This window comes from Haliotis cracherodii, unplaced genomic scaffold (genome assembly GCF_022045235.1).
Source record: "Haliotis cracherodii isolate W230 unplaced genomic scaffold, xgHalCrac1.p SCAF_19, whole genome shotgun sequence".
NCBI classification, from domain to species: Eukaryota; Metazoa; Mollusca; class Gastropoda; order Lepetellida; family Haliotidae; genus Haliotis; species Haliotis cracherodii.
Genome location: NW_027266274.1, coordinates 7,895,979 through 7,910,779, shown reverse-complemented (window position 1 = coordinate 7,910,779; position 14,801 = coordinate 7,895,979).

Below are 14,801 nucleotides of genomic sequence, written 5' to 3'. Positions count from 1 at the left end.
GTGACAAACCCATTTCCATAAGCATTATAAAAGTGACAAACTCATTTCCATAAACATAATAAAAGTGACAAACCCATTTCCATCAGCATTATAAAAGTGACAAACCCATTTCCATAATCATTATAAAAGTGAAAAATCCATTTCCATCAGCATTATAAAAGTGACAAACCCATTTCCATAAACATTATAAAAGTGACAAACCCATTTCCAAAATCATTATAAAAGTGACAAACCCATTTCCATAAGCATAATAAAAGTGACAAACCCATTTTCATAATCATTATAAATATGACAAACCCATTTCCGTAAACATAATAAAAGTGACAACACCATTTCCATAATCATTATACAAGTGACAAACCAATATCCATAAGCAAAATAATAGTGACAAACCCGTTTCCATAAGCATTAGAAAAGTGACAAACCCGTTTCCATAATCATTATACAAGTGACAAAGCCATATCCATAAGCATAATAAAAGTGACAAACCCGTTTCCATAAGCATTGTACAAGTGACAAACCCATATCCATGAGCATAATGAAAGTGACAAACCCATTTCCATAAGCATTATAAAAGTGACAATCCCATATCCATAAGCATAATAAAAGTGACAAACCCATTTCCATAAGCATTATAAAAGTGACAAACCCATATCCATAAGCATAATGAAGGTGACAAACCCATTTCCATAAACATTATAAAAGTGACAACCCCATTTCCATAAGCATTATAAAAGTGAAAAACCCATTCCCATAAACATTATAAAAGTGACACACCCATTTTCATAAACATTATAAAAGTGACAACCCCATTTCCATAAACATTATAAAAGTGACAAACCCATTTCCATAAACATTATAAAAGTGACAAACCCATTTCCATAAACATTAGAAAAGTGACAAACCCATATCCATAAGCAAAATAATAGTGACAAACCCGTTTCCATAAGCATTAGAAAAGTGACAAACCCGTTTCCATAATCATTATACAAGTGACAAAGCCATATCCATAAGCATAATAAAAGTGACAAACCCGTTTCCATAAGCATTGTACAAGTGACAAACCCATATCCATGAGCATAATGAAAGTGACAAACCCATTTCCATAAACATTATAAAAGTGACAAACCCATATCCATAAGCATAATGAAAGTGACAAACCCATTTCCATAAACATTATAAAAGTGACAACCCCATTTCCATAAGCATTATAAAAGTGACAAACCCATTTCCATAAACATTATAAAAGTGACAAACCGATTTCCATAAGCATTATAAAAGTGAAAAATCCATTTCCATAAACATAATGAAAGTGACAAACCCATTTCCATAAACATTATAAAAGTGACAAACCCATTTCCATAAACATTATAAAAGTGACAAACTTTTTTTCATCAGCATTATAAAAGTGACAAAACTATTTCCATAAACATAATGAAAGTGACAAACCCATTTTCATAATCATTATAAAAGTGACAACCCCATTTCCATAAACATAATGAAAGTGACAAACCCATTTCCATAAACATTATAAAAGTGACAAAACCATTTCCATAAACATAAGAAATATCAACTAAAAGCAGAATCCTTTGTGCAATTCCGACTATATCACAAGCATGAGTTTAAAAAACACTTTCAAATAGTGATGATACAAGACGTTTGCGAAAAGGTGAACGTATCCTGCCCAACCCTTGGCACCCGTCTCAAAATATGCAAAGGTACATATATATTTTTTTTACCTGAGAAAAACACAGAAACATAAGGTACAAGTCAAAATAGATAATTAACTAAGGCCTTGAATATTTCAACCCTGATCATACAACTTTTCAGCAAGGGCCATGACGCTCTTTGATATATTCGTTGAACCCAAAAGTTGTGAAATGTAGACGACATAATGGGGAAAGGGAAAGTTGACTATTGGAAAGATGAAGTCATCCCTCTTTTCGTGCAGTCTTGTGGAGAATAGTTTTATATAATAGTTCTAAATGAAGGACAATAATCAAGAACAATACATGCATACGTTCAAACACAAGAAGAAGTAAGAATCACGCACAAAGTGAGGGCCGAATATTGAACGCAAGCTCCGACGTTCATACAGTTTGACCCTCACTCTATGAAGGTTCATACTCCAATGAACTCATACAAAGTGAAAAGCAGTTCTAAAGTATCGTTATGTGCATAAGTATATGAAAATGTAGGCGGTTGGTAGCCAAGTGGTTAAAGCGTTCGCTCGTCACGCCGAAGACCCGTGTTCGATTTCCTTCATGGATGCAATGTGTGAAGCCCATTTCTGGTGTACCCCGCCGTGATATTGCTGGAATATTGCCATACTCACTCATAAACATGTTAATAAGGCCCTCATTATTTAATTAATCAACCCATTTGTCATTTATTATCCAATCTGAACAAACACACACAAAAAATCTATACATCCAGTTTAATGTTACAGTAGGCAACTCTAGCATGATACCTATATAGGGTTACATTTATATGTGCATACGCCACACGGGTAGTTTAAGTACCCGCATCAAAGACTTGGAAGCCTGTTCATCATGCTACATGACAAGTAAATAGTAATTTGAAAATATATTTAAACAGAACCAGCCATGAAAAAGACCACACGTAGTATTTGCGAACGTGACAAGAATCTATGTGCCTTGAAATAGTCCAAATATTGTAATACACACATGCGTTACTCGTAATTAGAGACGCCACGGTCAGTTACCCTCATTGTACCACTGTTCTTAATGTACAGACGTGGCATCTGGCAAAGGTCAGCATTGATATAACGCATTACAAGTCATTATGGTAAATGGTAACATGTAGCTGTGTGCGAGAATAGAGTGAGTGAGTGAGTGAGTGAGTGAGCGAGTCAGGCCGCTTTTAGCAATATTGCTACCAGAAATTTGGTTAAAACCTGAAATGAATATGTTAATCTTAAATAAGTAATATAGGAAGTAACGCTTCATTTGGAAGTCTTTGGTTATTGTCGTCATCGTCACTATTATAAATATTATCGTCGCCGTCGTCGCTGTCATCCCTATTTTTAAAATTATCGTCGCCATCAGTATCACTATGACGATACGATATTTCGTATCGAGATTAGATATTCTTTTCAGCCACAGCTACAGAACCAGGTGTATTTTTCTATTTAAAATTATGAGCCTGGTTTGTTTTAAGAAAAACACCTTGCTAGAATGTAATTCTGGGGGCAGGCAATTTCTATTTCTTTCAACAGTAAGCATAATCATCCCCCCATCTAAAATTTAACATTACCTTTACGGAAAAATTAAATTTGATGATAAAAAACAAAGCAGATGACAATAAAACCGATCGCCCAAACGCATCACGGCAACAGCCATGGTAACCCGTTGCACGTGAGTTCCGTGCAAATTGAAATGCACATGCGTTCTCTCATTTCTTGCCCTATAAAAATCCACCAAGATTGGATAACATTCATTCGTTATTGAATTGCTACCATATGCAAAGATTGACAAGAAATCAGCGACACCAAGCCCTTGGACGATTGCCAGCTGGACAAACCGCCCGGCAAGTAGCCAATGCATTTCAAGTCCACGTAAGGACCATAAACAGGCTCAAGCAACGGTACCAGACCACCAACGCTACAGATAACCGACCACGTAGTGGTCCGAGCATCATGGTGTGGGGTGGAATTGGTCGTGCACAGAGGGTCGGCCCTGTGGTCTTCCAGAACATCGGTCCAGGGAGAGGCAATGGTGTCACAGCAGCTCGGTACATTGATCAAGTCATGAGACCACACGCCATACCTCATTTGACACGTCGCCGCAACCACGAGTTTCAGCATGATAACGCCCGTGCCCACACTGCGAGAGCAACAAGAGACTTCCTCCAGCAGAATGGCGTCAGAACCATGCAGTGGTCTGCCCTCAGTTCCGATTTAAATCCCATTCAAAGACGGCTGAATGACGTCAGGCGTTCCTCAGAGTGTGGGGTCATGTGCCTGTGGCCTTCATCAACCGCCTCGTCATCAATGCACATGGCGGACACACGAGAAACTGACTTGTGATGCCATTTTCTCAGAGACTAGTGTTGTGTTTCACTTTAAGAACATTTGACACTTTAATTTCAACCTTGATGATCAGTTTTGCCAAGTTTCATCTTGTTAATATGTCTCAAAGTATGTTTACAGTGTTTGGAAAAATACGGTTTCTCATATATCTATCCATGGTGACGTTTCTTTTGCGGTTCAGTATATATATATGTGATATGTTTACAAAAGGTTGGATTGATGTACAAAAATTACAATATTATGACCATCCTGCCTACGATATTTGCTGGCAACGAACCAAATTTCCACATACAAACATCAATCACTGGATTTAAAAGAAACTGCAAAAAAATATTAAATACAAAAAAAGCCAACCATTAACAGAAACCAATGCCAACTTAAAATTACAAAATATCATTTCTATGACATTTGAAATAATATTAAGAGAATCCTGCTTATCATCATGATCATGAGAGGTACACAATCATACACCACTTAAGTCAAGTGCAATATTTCGATTTGTTAATTGATCAAGTTCATTGCAAATATGTATTTTGTGAGATACGCGATCACAATCAGGGAAATGCATTTGTCTATATTTTTCTGGGCTACCAACCATGGCTGTTGGTTATAAAAACTTACTAGTACATAAGGGGCGCAGATCAATAATTCACTTAAAAGTAATAACCAAATATAAAATATCACCATATTGAGGGGCAAATGGGTGTCTCCGGACGATAATGTGTGACTTTGAAGTTTCTACTTTTTTTAGGAATTGGCAAGAGGGAGCTTGGTGGTGGACTATGGATATCTTTTCAGAATGCGTTTTTCTAACATAGAAGAAGTAGAAGAAGAAGAAGAAGAAGAAGAAGAAGAAAGAAAAAGAAAAAAAAGGAGAAGAGAAACGTAGAAGAAGAAGTAGTAGAATAAGTGGAAGAAGAAGTGGAAGGAGAAGACGAAGCGGTAGAAAAAGAAAAATAAGAAAGGGAAAAGAAGGAGTAGAAGGAAAAAAGAGAAGTAGAAGAAGAAGAAGAAGAAGAAAAGGAGTAGGGGATTTTATTCATGTATCCAGCGGTGTATACATGTTAAAAAAGACAGCATATCACAATAAAACTGTCCGCATAGGCCCTATAAGACACTAATAGCCGTGTTACCATAAAAAAATATTCAATACACAAACCTGATGATCAAAGTCAATCTGTCGTGGTATCACAGACTAACCATAGTCACATGACAGACTAACCATAATTATAACCGGATATTGGAAATGAATACAGAATTTCATGTTGTCTTGACTGAAGATTGAACTTGTGATCTTAACCATCACCTGATGTGACCATGTGCACCTCAGTATGGTTTGTGATTTTTACAATTGCCCATTGCGCATACTAAGTATAGGTGCTTTGGGATACCAAAGGCAACAGTTTATTATTGGAGGAAATTGGCTGTGAATACTTGTGAACACCATTTAGATAGGATGTCTTCAGGATTTTAAAAACCTTTCTTTCTCTGTGGGAAGCCACTCAACCAGTTCATGCATTCTATGTTAGACGAGTCGGGATGGATAGAATCCATGTGTAGCTGTGACATTTTAGATAATATTAATAGTATTATAGTTTGTCAAAATGTAAGTAAAACTGTAAAATTAGTCATTATTATACTCAATGTGAGGAAAAGTCCATGTCGGGAAATGTATTATGAAGAATGTACTTTGTTTTCACGTCAGCATAGTGGTTAAATCCTAACTTGAATCAAACTTTAATTCATTTGTCATGTTAGTCCTCATTGAACGTTCTCATGAACATTTTGATAATTTCTAATTCCGTTTTCTGTTTCCTTTTATGATGAGAGGTACTTGCAAACTGCACAAATAACAACATAATGAATTGAATACCTTGCTACTGAAAATTCTGTCTCTATTAATTCAATATCACTTTATGATACTTGCTTGAAAATTGCACAGATAACAACATAATTAATTGATTACCTTGCTACAGTAAATTCTGTCTCTATTAATTCAATATCACTTTATGAGAGTTGCTTGAAAATTGCACAGATAACAACATAATTTATTGATTACCTTGCTACTGTAAATTCGTGTCATTCAATCACACTTTGTGACACACAGAAATGGTAATTTGCATCAGTTAACGTCTACACGAATAGCCCAAGAGAAGGCATCAGAAGAGAAGCGGAAGAAACTCACATATATGCCTTTAAGAGTCGGAACAGTAATGTGTGTATGTGTATCTGATATCTGGTAAAAACAAAACAAAAATACATTCAAACATTATATTCATTGAGTAGAAGTGGCATGGGATTGACTGTGTACTTGACCACTTAAAGCTGTAATTTTTGCAGACAAACAGACAAATAGTTTACTTAAATCTAACTTTAGGTAGAGCTATAAAATACACAGGTTAAAACATGTACAAATGTACACAGCCATAGACTAGTATATACAGTATGAAACAATACCTTTCTTCACTAGAAAGTTAAAAATATCTGTTGAAAATATGGACGTATAAAATTCGCCAAATAAATTAGGCACAAGGTATACATTTCCATTAATAATACATTAATGTGTGTAGGCGAGATTGAATGTGTTGGACGGTTTGGGTAACGTTGAAACACGTTTCATTTGACATAATAAATCCGTATTTCTAGACATTGGTTAAAACTTTCATGATACATAATCGATCTCTTCACAGAGCGTTTGCATCAACCGACAATACAATCAGCAAGAAAAAACGTTTTGGCAACAGCAAATTAATCATTGGTCCTTTGGGAATGTTCAAATATTGTTTTTAATATTGATGATAAGGGGATGCATTTCATGTTATCATTTGTAAATGAGATATTGACGTTTGTAAATAGAAAATAACATAGTCTAAGGGTGTTTCAAAGTATTATTTTTGTCCTGTTTCTATATGAGCCTGTATCTAATTTATATGCTGGCCCGTAGGAACCTTTCATAGTGTGTGATGGGGGTGGGGGGATACAGATACATACATGTATGTAGCTCAGTGTGTGTGTGTGTGTGTGTGTGTGTGTGTGTGTGTGTGTGTGTGTGTGTGTGTGTGTGTGTGTGTGTGTTGTGGGGGGGGAGGGGGGGGGGGGGGGGTAGCATGTCATATGTATTGGATCGAAAACATTGCTGTCATATCTCTCTTCAATACTTGGGTTCCATACATACATACATACATACATACAGCTGTTCTGTCTTGGAAATAGAATGTGATCGTTCCTCGAAGATTGGCACCGATGCTCAAAGGTACGTGGTTCGCCTTTTACAGTGTTCTGTATCACAAAACGATCTCAGTGCTGCGATTCTTCAATACTGTGCCATGGACAGAGTAGGTTATCTACTTGACTTAATGTCGCCACGGCGTCAGGTATAGAAGCTATCCATATTATTTTGTGTTTCGTATATTCATGCTCAGCTTAAGAGGGAGCAGGGTCTATGAGACGGAAGAACATTTAAAATGGGGTGAAAATGCCTTTGAGTAAGAAAAACGTACAACTTTATGGATAACAACTTCTGGTTTATTGCATATAGCGATGTTCCGATGTTCACTCCAGCTTGACAGCGGTTAGAGAATCTACATCGGAAGGTCGCTATATGCAATAAACTAGAAGTTGTTATCCATTAAGTTGTACGTTTTTCTTACTTATTTGCGTTCAAAACGGGACGTAATTCGTTTTAATTGTCTGAAGCAGATGTGCTCATAACTCCACGACAGCGCTATATTTGAGGTAAAACTGGTACTGGGTTAGTGTTGAGACTTTAATAGACAGTTATTTCCCTTGCAATACCCCACACAAATTACAGGGTTGATTCGACTTTTGAAACGGGAAATTCACCAGCGGGTCGATAAATTATATATTTAAGCTGGCGAGGTTGTGGATATGGTGTATTTAAAGGTACTATGATTAGGACTGACCACACCAATAAAAGTACAGACCACATGACACAGACACCCGTCGCCCATTTGGAATAGAAGGATTTTACGACTCTTCAAATGATTTTCCCATCTGTTGTCGATAAAAGATCGTTTCGGATTATTTTTGTAAGACGTCATCTACCCCTGAAACAATAATAAAGTTGTCTCTGGTTACAATGCATTTATCACTGTTGGGATTCCTGGACAGAAAAGCTCCCCAGTCAAAAGAGCAGATAAGCCTTATTCACGTGTAAACATTTGCATTGAACTAACATAGTCTATGAAATCTTGTTTATACAATACATTTCCTCTAAAACAAATCTAATCTTGTGGAATATAGCAGCTACCTTGACCTGCCCTTTTGTATTCTAGATATGTTTTGATTTAATAAATTACTTATATTCCACAGTCATGGTGCAGGACTAATATTTGCACCTGAACGTATTTTTTATATGAAGTATTAATTCAGATTGAGCGAAGGTGTATTTGACATTTGCGTACAGAACACTTTTCTCCACAGCGGCAAGCACGAACATATTTATTTGAATGAGTTAGCCTTTGGTGTCTACATTTTATCACTTCTGAAATGCAATCGAGCATGATCTTGCTATGAATATTTCGAAGAGCGTAATTCGAATCTTGCTCAACCCTTTTTGAAAAGGGTAACAAGGGTTTCAGAGAAGCTTTCAGAAAGGTTTAGGGTAGACATGATTGTGGGGGAGATTTCCAAATTTGACACCCCAGTGACAAAATTATGCCCGATACAATTCCCTGTTTTGTCTTGCCTTTGCATGTGTTTGTGACTGCACCAGTTGGACAGGACACGCTCGCCTTTTTCGCTAACACCTGGTATCATCACTATTTGATATTGATTCATAAACACATGCTTGTGATATAGTCACAATCACAATCGGCACAGCTTTTAGCAGGTATGATTAGGAATTTTGTCGTTTTTATCAAGGCGGCATGGAAAAGGCCAGTTACTGATAACCTAACCAATGATCCAGGCCATCATATGCATGCTCGATATCACACAATCAGTCATGACCCCCGGATCCAATTTAGTCGACGTGTACCTCAATCAAAGGTTCCACACCTCCGGGTTAGTATTGGTTATCAACAAACCATGCTTGTCGTAAGAGGCGACTAACGGGGTCGGGTGGTCGGGCGCTGTGGCTTGGTTGATGCATGTCATCGATCTCAATTGTGTTAGCTGCTGACAAAACGAACAAACAATAAAAACCCATAGTGTAGCACAAACTAAGCGTTTATAACTTCATGATAAAAGTTGCAGTTAATTTTTTTTTACTGTTGAATTTCTGTTAAAATTTAAAGTTTAAGCTAATTTAAACAAAGTATGCAATCAAAACTGTATATCATTCTTCCCGGAACTGGCCTCCCCCTCTACCCACAGATTTACAGGACTTATTCACAACGTGCATGAATGTTACAATGAAATATCAGGCTAATATTGAAAATTTTGAAGCGGTTATGCGTGAACAATATCCGACTACACACGCTACGTGATATTACAATATCAGAAATATGTGCCTTGCCTCCATGGCTACACATAAATTGAGTGTGATCCGAAAATACCAACATTTTAATCCCACAGCTGCACACCACGACACAGTTCAGATTAATCTTCAGGAATCCGAAACTCACACACGACCCGGTATTCTGGATCCGAAATTATACGTTGTGTCTGGCAGAATTCACGCGAGAAGTATTGGTGACTTGACTCAGCGATGCTGCATATTTATTAACACTTGTAAAAACTATCTAGTTAATTAAATATCAAACGTTTCATCATTTTTTATTTTTTTGCACTTTAAGCCATATAAAAAGTTCTAATTCTTATTTCATTTTTGCAAATACTTATTTTTACATTACAGTGATTTTATGAAATATGAACGCACGAATAATTTCTGGGTAATAAAAATGTGTGCATAAATGAATATGATTACAAATTTTCTTTAGTCTTTGTTGATTTATGTTAGCTTTGGGTTTTTTTCGGGGTGTGTTGGTTTGTGTAGGTTTGTGTTTTATTGTTCCTGTAGTTGGTGGTGGTGTTTTTTTAGTGGTGGGGGGGCGAGGGTTGGGTTGTTGTTTTTGTTTGTTTTGTACTTTTTAGGGGGAGTTTGAGGGGTTTGGCCCTGTGCTTGTTTTTCTGTTGTTACCGGTCGTAATATCAGATATATTATTCACAACAACAAAATAATATAAAACACATCCTCACTTCAAATAGATAGATTGTCCCAGGGTATTCTCTACTCTATTCACATTGTTGGCGATCCGAAACATTAGTTTCATAGATAGAGACATTACTGCCATCGGGGTCATACTTCTTCTTGAATGTCAAACCGTGTCGTCACAGCACTGATGGCCTGTTTGGGCATCAACGTTGTACATGCACTGCGCGTACAGAACATTAAGGTGCGGGATCCGAACATATCAACAACCGTAGCGGTAAAACTGCACTGGCCGGCTCACGATAAGATTAATCTTCACGTCGCCCAGTCTTTCCTTGTGGACGGGATCCGAAACTTGCTGAGGAATGATTTTCGATAACAGCCGCCTACATGTGGTACTTATTGACGCTTGAAAGCATGCCGCCGTATGAGTGTGACGAGTAAGCAGGTAGAACGACATTGGTAGAGAGGTTGTCGTGCTTCTTGTTTCAGCCACTGGACGAATCTGTGCTTATTATATATAACAGGTGTTCCGTAATGTTGCTCGAATTTGAAGAATAGTTGCTTGTTTGGTTGGTTGGTTTCCATCGCCATTACCATTTTGTGTAATCGTGATCTGTAAATCATCAAGCCAGACGGCGTACGATGATGACGCGGAAGTCGCCAGTGCTGATTACCCCACCCGATCATCCATTTATATATACATTTTAGGACACATATAGCTTTCTACCCTATCTATTCGTCCCACACATGCAATTTAGCCTAGCGACAGAGGCGAATAGCACACGAATAGAGGCAATTAGTATGGAAATTTGAAATCCTTCCTATATAATATTCGTATAAAAAATATCTGTAAAACACACAAAATTCCAAAGTTAACAAAAGATCTGTATATAATATTACAATGACCCGTAAAATCCCAAATCTCTACCTCTCAGTAAGTATGGGGGGAAATCCTGACTGCGATTTCTACATTCAATTTAATATACATATATGCTTAAAAAAATAACTGAATTTCATAAGACGTGTCTGTCTTTCTTCCTTCATTCGGTGTGTCCGCATTGCGTTTGTCTGTATTCTGCCTCCAATCCACGCACACACATCCGATCCGAGACTTGCTCAGGGCGACTTTGCCCCACGACGGACAAATGCTGCCGCTGAACTGCCACTGAAATGTCCTAACTCCACAACGTGTTACTTTGCAGCTGCCGATCCGCGTTTTCATTGCGGATCCGACATTAGAGATTAATCTCGAGGCTTGGTGGAGAGATCCGAATTTAACGTTTGGAGTGACAGTTAGCGATTGAATTGTATGGTTAACCAGCCGGCGAGTTTACATGTCAGTTTTACCTGACGCGTTGTGCACCGTATGTCGCTCATAAATACTACATTGCCAATCCACCGCCGAGTCAATTGTTTACACCATTATGTTCAACAGGAACGCACGCGCCTCCCTTTGCTAGCAACAAATACACTGATCGTATCGGGCGGACTTGTTCCCTACAAATGACGAAGCTCTGCAGCTTGTGTTCAGCTGATGAGTGTTGAGTCACTTCCCTCGCGACGTATGCCTTCGGATCGGGTCAGTTTGCTTGCGTTTCGGATACGCGAAGATTAATCTGCGCGAGGGCTTGTTGCAATGGTTGTGCTGACGCGGCTGTTCATATTTTCGGATCACAGCCTACTTATCATGTGCACACTGCTGGGCGCGGCATGACTAATGTTTGTATAGATGCTGCTTGTTGGTTGCTTAAAACAGGTCGACTTCGTTGAATTTTAAACCCTCGGACCCACAAGTATTAGAACAAATAATTTTCAAAAATACTTTTTACAATACATAATATAGGCATGTGATTTTCAAGACATATATTGTATTTGAAACACACACACACACACATAAGTGTATTTATAAAATTACGGCTGTTTGGACTGGGGACTGCCATTTACGGACTTTTTAAACCCTAGGTGAGGAAAAACAATAGAATTAGACGGGAAGACGGACCTATTAATCTCTAGGCGAGGAAAAAATTTGCCTTTTTTTAGTATCTGCCTCTTTCGATTCTGAAAGGTGCAGTACCACATTTAAAGTTTGCAAAGGCAGAGCGGTAACAAATTATTTTGTTTGTTGTTTAACGCCGCACTCAGCAATATGCCAGCCTTATGAAGGCGGTCTGTATATAATCGAGTCTGGACCAGTTAATCCAGTGATTGAGATCATGAGTATCGACCCACACAATTGGGATCGATTATATGTAACAACCAAGTCAGCGAGCCTGACCACCTGATCCCGTTCGTCGCCGCGTACGACAAGCACAGTCGCTGAGAAACCTTACATTACCACATAAATCGTATCATTGGTGTAACGGTATGGTTGTCTGTATTGTTCCGGACCCAAATATTTATTTCCTTGAAACAGTCTGTGACGACTTTAATTGAACACGATGAACTGGGCTGACTAACACACTGCACATTAAATAGATCGAGTTGATCGAACTGTGCGTACCTACTCTCCCGTGAAGACAAGATGTAGCGCGAAAAGATTTGAGTAGTACGGTGGCCCATAAGGGACATGGCGTCTGTTTTTCCATATTTTAATAGTTCACTTACTTTTATCGTTACCTTTTGCAAATTAACACGTTTTGTCTTACAAATATGTGATAAATCATTTGTAAAGAAGATATTGAATCGCTGAAAAGTGAAACGAAAATGTCAAAAACTTAAATGAAAATGTCAAAAACCAAAAACGAAAATGTCAAAAATTAAAATGAAAAATACAGAAAACTATTCCCACCGCGGTGATAATATTTACACCGCGGTGATAATATTTCTACCGCGGTGTTAATATTTCTACCGCGGTGATAATATTTCTACCGCGGTGATAATATTTCTACCGCTGTGATAATATTTACACCGCGGTGAAAACTATTTACACCGCGGTGGAAATAGTTTTCTGTATTTTCATTCTAGTTTTTGACATTTTCGCTTTTGTTTTTGACATTTTCGTTTTGGTTTTTGACATTTCCATTTTAGTTTTTGACATTTTCGCTTCACATTTCAGCGACTCAATAGCTACTTGAAAGTACATTTTCCATGTTTTCAGTTGTTTTAATACATGATTTATCACATATTTGTATGACAAATCGTGTTAATTTGCAAAAGGTTACGATAACAGTACGTGAAATATCAAAATATGGATAAACAGACTCCATGTCCCTTATGGGCCACCGTAGAGTAGCAATCATTAAGTGCCGCTATGTGAGTGATTTTATGTGCGTTTCACACTTCTGATTGAAGTGAAATACAATCTCCATTAATTACTGACGAGACGGATTTGAGGTTGACATGTGTGTGTGTGTGCGTGCGTGCGTGCGTGCGTGCGTGCGTGGTGGTGTGGGTTTTTAATATTCAGTATTTACTCTTTTGAGTCCCGTCAGGTGGGTATTATTAAAACAGTAAATAGACCTTTCTTTTAAATGTTTCTGCTCATCTGTTTCTCACATCAGCTCACAGAGATATACATGTATTAGTTATATTAAGGTGAGGTGAAATGGGGTTTAACGTCGCGTCCAAGATTATTGCACTTATATAGCAACGTTATTAGTTATATTGAGCAGTACAGAGTACTTTGGTTCATTATCCACTGCAGTATAGTTCCTGTATCAATCAGTGAATAGAGATACGTTTTAGTTTGAGAAGAATGATCTGACACCGCTAAACTTATTGCTCCAATAGTGGGGTGAATGTTCACACTATCAAGCATTTGTCCCACTCCATTCTTGAAAACTGTACACTATGGCAAAAATATATAAAAATAATTTAAAAACAAAATGTTTTTTATTTATTAATGAGAAAGTCAAGGGTAATTTCACTTTTTTGTAGTTATCCAGCCTGTGCACTTATTCACTGAACCAAGTAAGAGATAGCACTCCCCATAATGAAAAGAAGAAAAGAAAAGAAGAATGATATTCCTTTAAAAATGTAAATAATAATCCACTCACACCTACATCGTCCGCGACATAGAGGTACCGGTATGCATTAAGTTAAATAATATCATTCTACAAGGAAAAAACACGAGTATTAAAGTTACCCCTAAGTTTCTGGATTTCAAGCCTAGAGGTGAAATGGGACAAAAGTGAGTGAGTGTGATTTTACGCCACTTTTAGCAATATTCCAGCATCATCACAGCAGGGGACACCAGAAAGGGCTTCCCACATTGTACCTAGTGGACTGCAAGAGCGGACAATGGGATGAGAAGAGAATTTGGGTGAATGTTTTACTAAATACATGCCATTGGTCTGTAACAGAGACTATATTCTATATGATAGTCTCATTTTTAGAACTAAAGCAGTAAATATGTGAGACTTTTGTTTGTGTAGTTGATAGGCTGTATTTGTTTTCCACAATAGAATATATTGTAATATATTCAACAACAAAAGTTACTGTGAATTTTTGACTCGGTGCAAGACACTGACTTGTCTAAAACTGTTAAATTTTGGCAAAATGGCAACTAAAATCAAATCAAGTTGTTCTGTGTATTTAGACATGGGATCATCAAACACAACAATGTTGTCGCTTGGGTTCGAATCCAATTCGATTTGTTTTGCAATGGACTTGAGCACAGAAACACATCTTGTA